Source organism: Meleagris gallopavo, chromosome 22 (genome assembly GCF_000146605.3).
Source record: "Meleagris gallopavo isolate NT-WF06-2002-E0010 breed Aviagen turkey brand Nicholas breeding stock chromosome 22, Turkey_5.1, whole genome shotgun sequence".
In the NCBI taxonomy this organism is placed as follows: Eukaryota; Metazoa; Chordata; class Aves; order Galliformes; family Phasianidae; genus Meleagris; species Meleagris gallopavo.
Genome location: NC_015032.2, coordinates 10,362,811 through 10,373,294, shown reverse-complemented (window position 1 = coordinate 10,373,294; position 10,484 = coordinate 10,362,811).

Sequence of the window (10,484 nt, the reverse complement as noted above, 5' to 3'; positions counted from 1 at the left end):
GCTACCAAGCAAATGCAGCTGAGTACGGGCAATGTGCCCTTGTGTGTCAAGTCGGTGCTAGCCTCTACTCAAGGAAAAGTGTGCCTTGTGAGGTGCTTGAGGCTTCTTGCAGGTAAAGGAGCATCCCTTCTTAGGGCTGGGATTGCAGCCCAGTTCAGACGGGGTTGATGTTACTGTTGATTTCAATGGAGTTGGGAAATCTCCTTCAATCCCTTTGGTTTGGACAGTGCCTGGACAAACTTTACTGCAGACAGCCACTTCTGAAGAGAACTGAGCCTTTCAGTCCCCTTGGCTGCACAGACCTTGGTTTTACAGATGAGTGTTGTCAGCAAGGGTGGGTATTAGGACATAATACAGCTTGTCTCTTCTGTTTTTATAAGAGCTCTTCCTCTTGTTACCCAGGCATTCAGTACTATTACAGAAAGCACACAAGCCCACAGTAGCTGGTATTTTCCATCAAATCTTGTTCGAAATTATACCGACATGAGGTACGTTTAGGTGATCTGATGAGGTACCTTCGTAGCTCTTCTGACAACAGCACACTTCTAGCAGGATTTAGGGCGTTGGAACCCTGCAGAGTCTCAGTCTTGGGGTCTTTCAGAAACACCCCAATTTCAGCTATAGGTGAGCATGTCTAGTCAGGTTGTCTCTGCCCTATGCTTTGCCCAGTGGAGAATGGATACAGAAATTTGTACTGCCCTGCAAGAGCTCAGGACATCACTGTGCTGAGCAGCTGGTATTTTAATATTTTGCTCTATAAAAGGTGGCAGGGTACAAAAGACATTGCCAGTGAAGTGAAGTAAAGCTCATTCTCCTACCTCCAACTTTCCTTTTCTTCACACTGGCTTTCATGTCATTACTGTTTGGTAAGACTGCAGTTCAGTATTTGTAGTCACGCGAGATACTACCTTAAAAGCTATAGAAGTAGGCCTCTTGGCCAGAAGCTTAAAAAAACCTAAGTCTGATCTTAAAGATGGTCCACTGCACCAAAGTATGTTATCAGGAGAACAAGGAGAAAAATGGGAAACACTGTCTTTGTTTACATTCCATTCATAAAACACCACACAACTTTCAGAGCTCCTGCATGCAATAGGACCGAATTAAGTAACTCAGTTATGTTGAACAATTGCTTTGCAAGGCACACGTGTGCTCAGGCACCCACAGGTTTGGGGGTGAATTGACCTGGATATGATCACAACTCTTATCCTGGTGCAAAGGAGCAGTGCTGGGATGGTTACTGATACTTCAATAAATAAATAGTCCTGGGCGACCCGAGATGCCCAGCCTTGTCGCAGCCTCTGATGTTTGCATTCTGGGTGGTACAGCGAATTCAGTCCACTTTCAGAAGTGGAGCTGGTCTTGTGTGATTCCATACAATCAGCAGGATGCTTTCACAAGGTGTGCCTTCCTTTCCAGTTGCATGGGATTAGGCTGAAAAATCCTCGGTCCTCTGTCTGTCAAAAGATTCATATCTGGCTGGGTATTCCCAGAAGCACTCAGGGCTTAACGAGAAGCCAGGCTACTCACAATCTTAGCAAACCACTTTCCTGTGACTGATTTGCTTCTCAGAGTTGCAAAAACAACCAGTGGAAATCATTGGTAAGAAATGTCATCTGCTTTGTAATTAATCAGTGCAATTTGACTTCAGGGTAGTAGTTTACTTCCTTATTAAGAGTGTAACCATTTTCCCAGCCTGTATATTCTGTATATTTAACATTTTCCTTAAAAAAAAACGTATATATATATTCTTAGAGGATATTTTGTTGGCACATGAGCCTGGGAATACGCCAGAGTTTGCCACCTTCTGTTTTTGCCATTTGAGAAAGCTAATTTTGTTACTGGGTTTGCTTCCAGCAATTTGCAGGCAGCAGCTGCAGTGAGGTGCAGTGAAGGAGCCCCTTCTGAGGGATTTCTGTGCATTTTGAGAAGGTGGATTTATTTTCCCTTTTCATTACTGCTTCATCGCTTGAGGAAACTGTCCTATCCGTTCCCCAGCTCCACTCCCCATAACCCCTCCCCCCGCCGTGGGCATCTTCTGTGCTTTTAAATGAGTTTCTAAAAGCCCTGATTGTTGCCTAGTTAAGGACCCAGAGAGCTATAATCACTCCAACTCATTTCCCTGATTTAATGAGCAGTGCAAATCACTGACAGCTTCAGACGCTGTCAACTTCTGAAACACAACTGCACCCTAAATCCTTCATCAGCTTGGAATAACTCTGAAGCACTGGAATTATTAGCCTGGCCTGATGTATAGGAGATGACTGACCAGATAATTAGATGGGGCTGAGGCTGGACCCGGAGATTTTACGTGAGAAGTAAACAGAGGGGTTTAAATATGTCTACTGTGCAAGGTATGGGAGTGTGATAGTTTGATTTTCAGGAAAAGAGAAAAGCATTTGTCCCCAGGGTATGCATTTGCTTCTAAGCAAAACCAGGCATGTGAATAGCAGAACAACTTGTGTTACTAATGGCAGCCTCCTAGGAATGACACGTGTGGATGGAGTCCATCTGGAGGGAGGGTTAGGAAGAATTTGAAAATGTTTGGAATCTTACTAGCGATTTTCTTGATTAAAATGATCCAAAAATAGGATCATACTGTCCTCCAGGTACTACGTGCACAGGGCTTGCCTCCTGATCACTCTCATCCATTATAGCCAGACATTAGAATAGCTGAGCTCAATGAGTGGAATGCTCTGTTTTGCTGCTGGATCTCAGTGACTGAATGCAGATTTTAAGCACTGTAACTGAGACTTGGATTTAGCCTGGTAAATGTAAAGAGATACAAGTAATAATGCAGCTGCTGATCACCTTATTTTAACAGCTAAACTCTGGTCAGTAGTGATTAAGCTTAAACAGCCGATAACCTCTGCTGGGAAATGTACTCCAGCACATTTGAATACTTGGTGCATTCAAACCTGTGCCCACTTACTCATTTCTATTGATGTTATTCATTAATGTGACCTTGGATGCCAAAATAACAATCCTTGGAAAAGCTAATGCTTCTGCATAAGTAATTAAAATATAAATGTGCTTTTCATAATGGCTATAATTCTTACTCCTGTTGGCTGTATTTTGGGAGTGGATTTCTGTCCTCTGCTGGCATATTGAAACACTGTCTTTGGTGAGATGGGGTAAAAAGGAGAAGAGGAATCAGCCCTAACTGTAATTCCAAGTTAGTTAGTATTAACTATATAGCATTTTTTTTAAGATTATGTTTGTCTACGTTCAGTTGCTAACTGAATGAAATAATGCTGAACCCTCTAGGAAGTGCTAGGTGAGGGACTGTCATCCTGTTATGGGGGATGACAAAAAGGAATGAGCAGCTTTTTGGTCTTATTTGCCATTTCTTGTCTTTTGTGACAAAAAGCAAGGCAAGGTTGTTAGTGAGGTGTTCCACTCATAGTTCTTGACTTATGAATTGTTCCTCAACTCAATGAATAATATAATATGTCTGAATAACAGAAATAATCTTCATCAAGAGGCTGCACACAGAAGCACAAACTAACTGTGATCAGGGTCGGACTCAAAATGCGTATTTTTCAAAAGGTGCTGTTTAGAAGTGCGGGGCAATATGATGATGTAGGAGCTAACTAATTTTAGTGAGACTCATTTTCTGTCTGTGTTAGTGAGGGATTTATTTTGGTGTATAAATGCACCAGATTTAGATGGTTTTGGGCTGGGCTCATCTTTCTGCTTCCAGCACTGGTCCTTAGTCGCTCTCTAAACACAGGTCTTGGGGAACCTACACAGACCTGTGCTGGCACTGAGATGAGGCAATACAGCTGTGCTGCTGGAAACAATGAGTTACTTGACTTTACAGTTGTCGCTGGAGAGGCAAAACTACAGCTCATAAACTCCTTGTTTAAGCTGCAGTAGTGCTCTGGGATTTCTGTCTGGGGCAGATTTTCATTCTGTACTGTTGCTATTCAGGCACAAATGAAGACATGGACCTTGACCTAAAAAGTTGGTAAAAATTATTTGTCTGCATGTAATCCAGAGTATATTTAGCATTTCCCAGGCATAGACAAACAACAGCTTTTGGCTCGAGCTGTTTCCAGCCTAAGGCTTCGCAAGCAAACAGTGACCAGGGTGAGTGAGACCTGTTTACATGAATTAGCAAAATTCACAGAGACTCATAGATCCTGTCAGCAAAGGGATTTTAAGGTTGTTCTCAAATTGCTGCCCATGTAATTGTCCATATAAAGCTGCTCTTTTAATTGTCGAGGGATTCTTCAGAACTTGGATTTTTATTTCCTTTCTGTTATGCCCGGGGTGGAGAGGTCCCTTTAAAACCCCCATGATGGTCTACCCCAGTTAATTTCTTTTCTCATAACTGTTTCAAACTATATTGTTGGATCTCTAGTGGAAACAGGAGCCCTATCATTCATCCTAAGAATTACTCTTCAAAGGCAGTAGGATTTGTACTCTGCTGTGACACCACAGAATGGTATTCCAAGAGCTGTATCCCTGCTACTTCTGGCTTTAATGAGAAGTAGGTGGAGGAAGACAGTGAAGTATGAAGGATATCATATTCAGTATTATATCATTGCACATTTGCAGAGCTATTAAATAATTGAAAACATTCTAACTGGTGCTTCTGCATTTTGGAGAAAGAGCTGAATAAAAGCAGACCTTACCATCTAACTGCAGTCCCACATTTCTTTGTAGAACTAAAGGATGGAGCAGGAATGACTCTTTCATTGGGGGCGATGGGTCCATCCACACCAGACCATTATGACAATTTGGTTCTCATTTCTTCCTATACAAAGTGCAGTTGGCACATGCCAGCAGTGAGCTCTGCATCCCAACGTGCTGAAAGTAGAGAGTATATAAACCTGCACTGTAAGTACTTGTGGGAACAGGAACTGTATAGTGCTTGAGCAGTTGTTCTCTATAACCCTGGTAATTTTCCCAGCCGAAAAGCATTGTGAGTGCAACTGGAACAGAGTTTACATGGAAATTGATTTCATTTTCTTCTTAGGTCCCCCATTATGTGGTTTTGACTTGGAAACCTATATATAATGACAACTGAATAAATCATTGCACTTTCTTCCATAAGAATAATTTTGAGCTCTTTTGTCAGATTCCAAGTGTAAGAGGATCCTGTCAGAAGACAGCCCTGCAGTAGACACCTTAGATGCGATGATGAATTTGAAGCCAGGCAACCTCAGGTGCAAGCAGAGTGTGTTTAGATAGCTATAGCTTCTAGTGTTTCCTGTGGCACCTCTGAATGGGTGACTTTGCTCTTAAGTATTCAGGCCAACAATTAAATGCCAAAACAGGGCTTGCCAAGAGTTGCTTAGAAGAATAAGGGTTCTTTCTAAGAGGAGACAAGGCAGAGGGCTGTAGTGAAGGTTTATACAGATGGTAAAGCGCTTTAATATACAACAGGGCACACACTGCCACACACTGGGAGAGAGCTGTGCATTGCCCCACTTAGGGCAGTTCAGCAGGACCTGGGAGACACAGCTGGATGCTCTGAATCCAAGCTGCTGTTGGGTCTTTTTGTGATAAGTGTGCACTGGTGCCCTTCTGAGTTGTTTGAGTCCTGGAAGGCAATGCCCAAGAGGAACAATCTTCAGCCCACCTTAATCCCTCTGGGATCACTGCTCTCCGTGCTGGAAGACATGCAGGCATTAAGGGGCACTAAGTGCACTCCAAATAGCTGCGTTGCTGCAGAGAGCTGCTTTTCACAGCTTGCCACCAGTTGCATGTTGCAGTCTCTTGTAGAAGCAACGTGTGCTGCAGCTCCCTGACATTTGACAAATGAGTTGTCTTAGCAAGAGCCATTGTGGCCAAGTCTGGAGAACTGTCTGTTGTAGCTCTTATTTAAGTAGAAGGAAAGGGTAAAGACTGAAAGGTCTGCTTATGTAAATGAAAATACACTTCTGGGAAGGGCTGAGGTGAGAATTAAATGGTGGAGAGGTTGGGGAAGAAACATCTCAGGGAAGAGTAGTGAGAAATTAAATAATGGGGAAGAGGGGAAAGGTCAGGAACAGTGATAGTTCTGCAAGTTTACATTTGGCTACTGCTGAATGAATGGTAAGGTAATGAACAAACAGTAATTAAAATCCTCGCTACAATGTAAATGCCAGATTATAGCTGTGATCTTTTTGCAGATTTGCCTTCGATGTGAGTGGGAGTCTGTATACTGTCCTTGGGAATGCTTGAGCCTAAATATATGCTCAAAAGCATAAGAGATTCAGTCCTCGACCTGGCACGAGCTGATTTCCCTTTGACATGTACGAGCAACACCCTGAGGATGTGGGAGGATGAGAATAGATGGAGCTAACTGCTGGGTGTTTCCAGTGTAGTGGTTTCCCTTTTTCCTGCAGATGAGGGTGTTCCACTGGTATCTCCCTGCACAATAGCTCCAATCTGCCCGGGTTTATAACCTGATCCAATACCTAGCATTTTGCTTCCTTCTTCAAATGTGGATGTGAAACCATATGGGGAAACCATGCTCTCAGGTGGGCAGGAAATATTCCACACTCTTGTTAGAAGAATAATGGATGTATCCCCAAGTGGGAAGGATGCAGTGGGCTGGGGAAAAAGCCATTGACAACTTCTTTGCTGAACACATCCTCATAGATCTGTTTCTATGGCAATCTTCATGTGAAATGTGTTGGTAGGGAAACATTAGTTACTATAGAAACAACTTTCCTGTAAGTGAAAGTTTACTTTGTAACACATGATGCCTAATATTAGTTTTTTTTAAGTTAAACCACCCACATGTGTGTTGAAATCAATAAACAGATCATTGTACTCAAGCCTGCATAGCTGGAAATGTACCGAACTTTCGTGTCTTCCATCAAAACCATCTGCTTGGCTTTGGCCAAAACCAGATGGACTTCTGAGTAGCAATTAAGACAATAGAAATGTTAAATGACATGTGGCACAAGGGACTCCCGAAATAGCGGTATCTGAAATTCTGGTTGAGGCCTTTAATGCTATAGGAAAATGGACTATTTTGCAGGTTTCAATTTTTATATTAAGAAAATAGTGCGGAGATGAACTTGGTTACTAGGCTGTACCAATAAGACTTGCCCTAATGGCCATTGGGACTTTAAAACTGCGGGAAGAATTTGGACTTTTTTTTAAGTTCCTTTCAAGGATTGCCCTTCTGAAAGGAAGACCTGAGTCTGGCCCTTTGTGCTCTGCTCTGCTGTATTATGCACTGATACAGCTTCCAGCCCTACTGAAACACAGGTAACAAGAACTGACCAGTGTGCGACTTAGGGCACTCCAGCAGTATTGCTGGGCTCTTTGCCTCTGCTTTGGAATTCTCCCAAATGCTTTTTGGTTTGTTACACCCACAAAGTCACTCTTGCTGGGTTAGCTCAGCTTCTCAAAGCTCTGCTGGTAAGGTGACAGCTTTTAGGCATGGAGAAGGCCATTGTTGTCTTGGAAGCACATTCTGAGTAATGAGTTGATTTCCTTGCTATGCAGTTTATTGTGTTATAAAGCGCCGACAGCAAAGCGTGGTGGTAGAATTTTAAATGTCACCAAGGTAACCATCATCAGTCACCTCATTGCAATTTCACATATAGATCTCTCCTCTTGGAAATATGAGACTTCCTCGTTCAAAAATTATGCAGGCTTTAAGATTACTTCTGAGCTTCAGAAAATTCTTCTATTGTTCTTCACTGTGTGCATTAGGCTAATAGTGCTCTGAGTTATACTGACATGAAATGCTGCTGGGGATTTAGTGTAAAGGATTTCCTGCCTTTTGTGCTCTTAATTGCTAGCTGTTTTTGCATGCTGCATTACATCTGCAGATAGTGAAACTATATTAATGGGTTAGCAATAATAAAAGAACAATTTCCTATCATTTCTACGCTTACAGCACAGTTAGTGAATCACTGCTTTGCAAACCATCCCCACACCTCCTCCTGTGAAATAAGTACTGTTGAATATTGTCATCACTTTTACAGTCGAGTACACCAAGCTCGAAAGAAGATGAGATGCCTGCCTGTACAAGAGCTGCAGGTACAGGAAGCTGTTACAAGTGCATGTGTGCCTTGCTTAGTGTGTCTGAGGACTTAGAGAAGGTCTTAAATCCTTAAAGATTCAGAGATTTCAAGTAGGGTGTGGAAAACTTTCTTCTGCTCCAAAAGAGTGGTCGGGTGCTGGAGCAGGCTGCCAGGGAGGTGGTGGAGTCACCGTCCCTGGAGGTGTTCAGGAAGGGTTTGGATGTGGTAATGAGGGATGTGGTTTAGTGGGCAATATTGGTGGCAGGTAGGTGGTTGGACTGGATGATCTTAGAAGACTTTTCCAACTTTTATGAGTCTGTGAAACCCTGTCTCCCTTTATCTCCATAAACTAGCTGAGATATGGAAAAGCTTTTTAATTCTATTTAACTGTACTTTCTGTGAAGTAGTTCAGAAAACAATCCTGGCTCAGACATTACTCACAAAACTTTTGTTCAATGTTTGGCAACTTATTTCTAGCCTAGAAATTTTCTGTCTGGGAAGGTGCTTTTAGGCCATATATTGCTTGGCTGGAGGGGAGAACTGTTCCTGGAACAGGGATGACTGAACCAGCTAACATGTATTGCTTTATAGCAACTGCAGAGAGCTCACAAAGATTCAGCCTTCCACAAGAACTTGATTTGATTGCTCTTTGGAAGGTTGTCCTGCTTAAGCAATCACATTTTCTTGGATTATTCTCTTTTACAACTTTGGTTGTTTTGTTGGTGTGGAAAACTGACCAATGCTCTTCTGGGGTACTTGTATCAGTGCAGCACTGCACGGCTGTAGATTAAAAATAATAATTACAAAGTGTTGTGTATGTACAGGTGCAAAATGAGGTGCAAAAGGAAGCTCTCTGCACGTCTATACTGGCCCCCTAAGAGATAAATGTCCCCTGTTAGTAGCCTGGACATGCTGACTATTCTGAGTACAGAGTCTGCTCTGTGCCCCCTGAGAGATGAAGCCTTGCGTCCAAGGAACAGAGGTTTATCTTGAGTCAGGCTAAACTCTGCAGTAAACTGTATATTCACCTGGAAGTTGGAGGCAGCTTGTAGAACATGATTCTTTACAGAACAGAACTTGAAGATAAAATATGAAGCCATTAAAATCCAGGAATAAAGCATTTAGTCGGCAATCTGTCCCTGGTGGAGAGACAGATTTGTTAACAAGTGGAGCGTGGAGCTGGGAAGGAAGAGAGCAAAGACTTCTTCAGGGAGCAGAGGGGATTGATGGCTGGAGGGCATGGAGAAAAACATACAGAGTCATTAAGGTTGGAAAAGACATCTAGGATCATCAAGTCCACTTGCCAACCTATTACCGCCACGCCCAGTGACCATTACCCTAAGTGCCAAATTTACACTTTCTTGAAATCATTTCAGAAACAGCCTATTCCTTGAGGAAGTTCTCCTCCAGGAGCTTCATACCTCTTCATCCCATTCTGCTACGTGCCTTTGTACACCAAGATGCAGATTGTTTATTATTTATCAATTATTTTTAATTGAAGGAAAGAAATGACATCAGGATGATTGTTCTCAGGTCCCTCTCCACCAGGTGATGTATAAATGTTAGGAAGTTTAGGCAGTTTTGGATTTACACATATAGAAACTAGTAAAAGATTAGAGTACTTCCACTAGCCTGATTTTTTTAGTGTAAATGCTGCAATTGCAAAACTTGCTGCTGCTTTTGTCTTTTTAGCTACTCTACATTCTGTGCCAGCTGTGCTTTGTGCCACTGACTTATTCTGTTGGATCAGATGTGAAGCCCTTGGCTTTCAGAGCCCGGAGAGGCAGGAGCCCACAAGGCTCTGTCCTGCAGCACAGTGGGCAGCCTTCCTTCAGAGGATTCAAAGTCAAGAGGGTTGGATGATTAGATTAGATTAGATTAGATTAGATTGGCCTTCTGTTTTCTGAAGGAGTCTGAAACTTAGAGTATAAATGCAAACACACGAGCTGTTGTTTCTGGACTCCTATAATAGCCTTGTTCATAGTGCTGCAAGAGTTTTCCTTCAAGAACATTTGTGTGGGGCAACTGTGGCATCAAGTGATTGGCGGGATCCATCTGCCCATCCTCTGCGTGGGGCCTGGGGGACTAGATAAAAAAAAGATCTGTTCATCTGGTGCATGGAAAATATAATCTTCCTGCTGGTTCTGGTGTATTCCCAGCCCAACAGTTCTATTTAAATTCTCTATCCCTGCGCTAACAGGAGGTGAAGCTTTCTCTGGCCAGCAGGACTGACCTGGAACCTAGCTGCTCTGCAAAGCACGACGCCTATGAAAAGCTGAGTAGCTCTGTAGTGGCTGGGCAGGAAAGGCTCTTGCTTAGCTGTCCAGAATGAGAAAAAGGACTTCCTTTGCTTGCTCTACAAGCAGCACTGATCAAAGGCTGTTGTTTTACTCCCACCTCATTGGTGCTTCCTTCCACAGGAGATGTCCAGGGAGATGCAGCTGTGCCCAGGTGGAGGTGGGGAGGTGCAAGGACTCAAGGGGTATCTTTGCAGTTTATGGTGATGCTCAA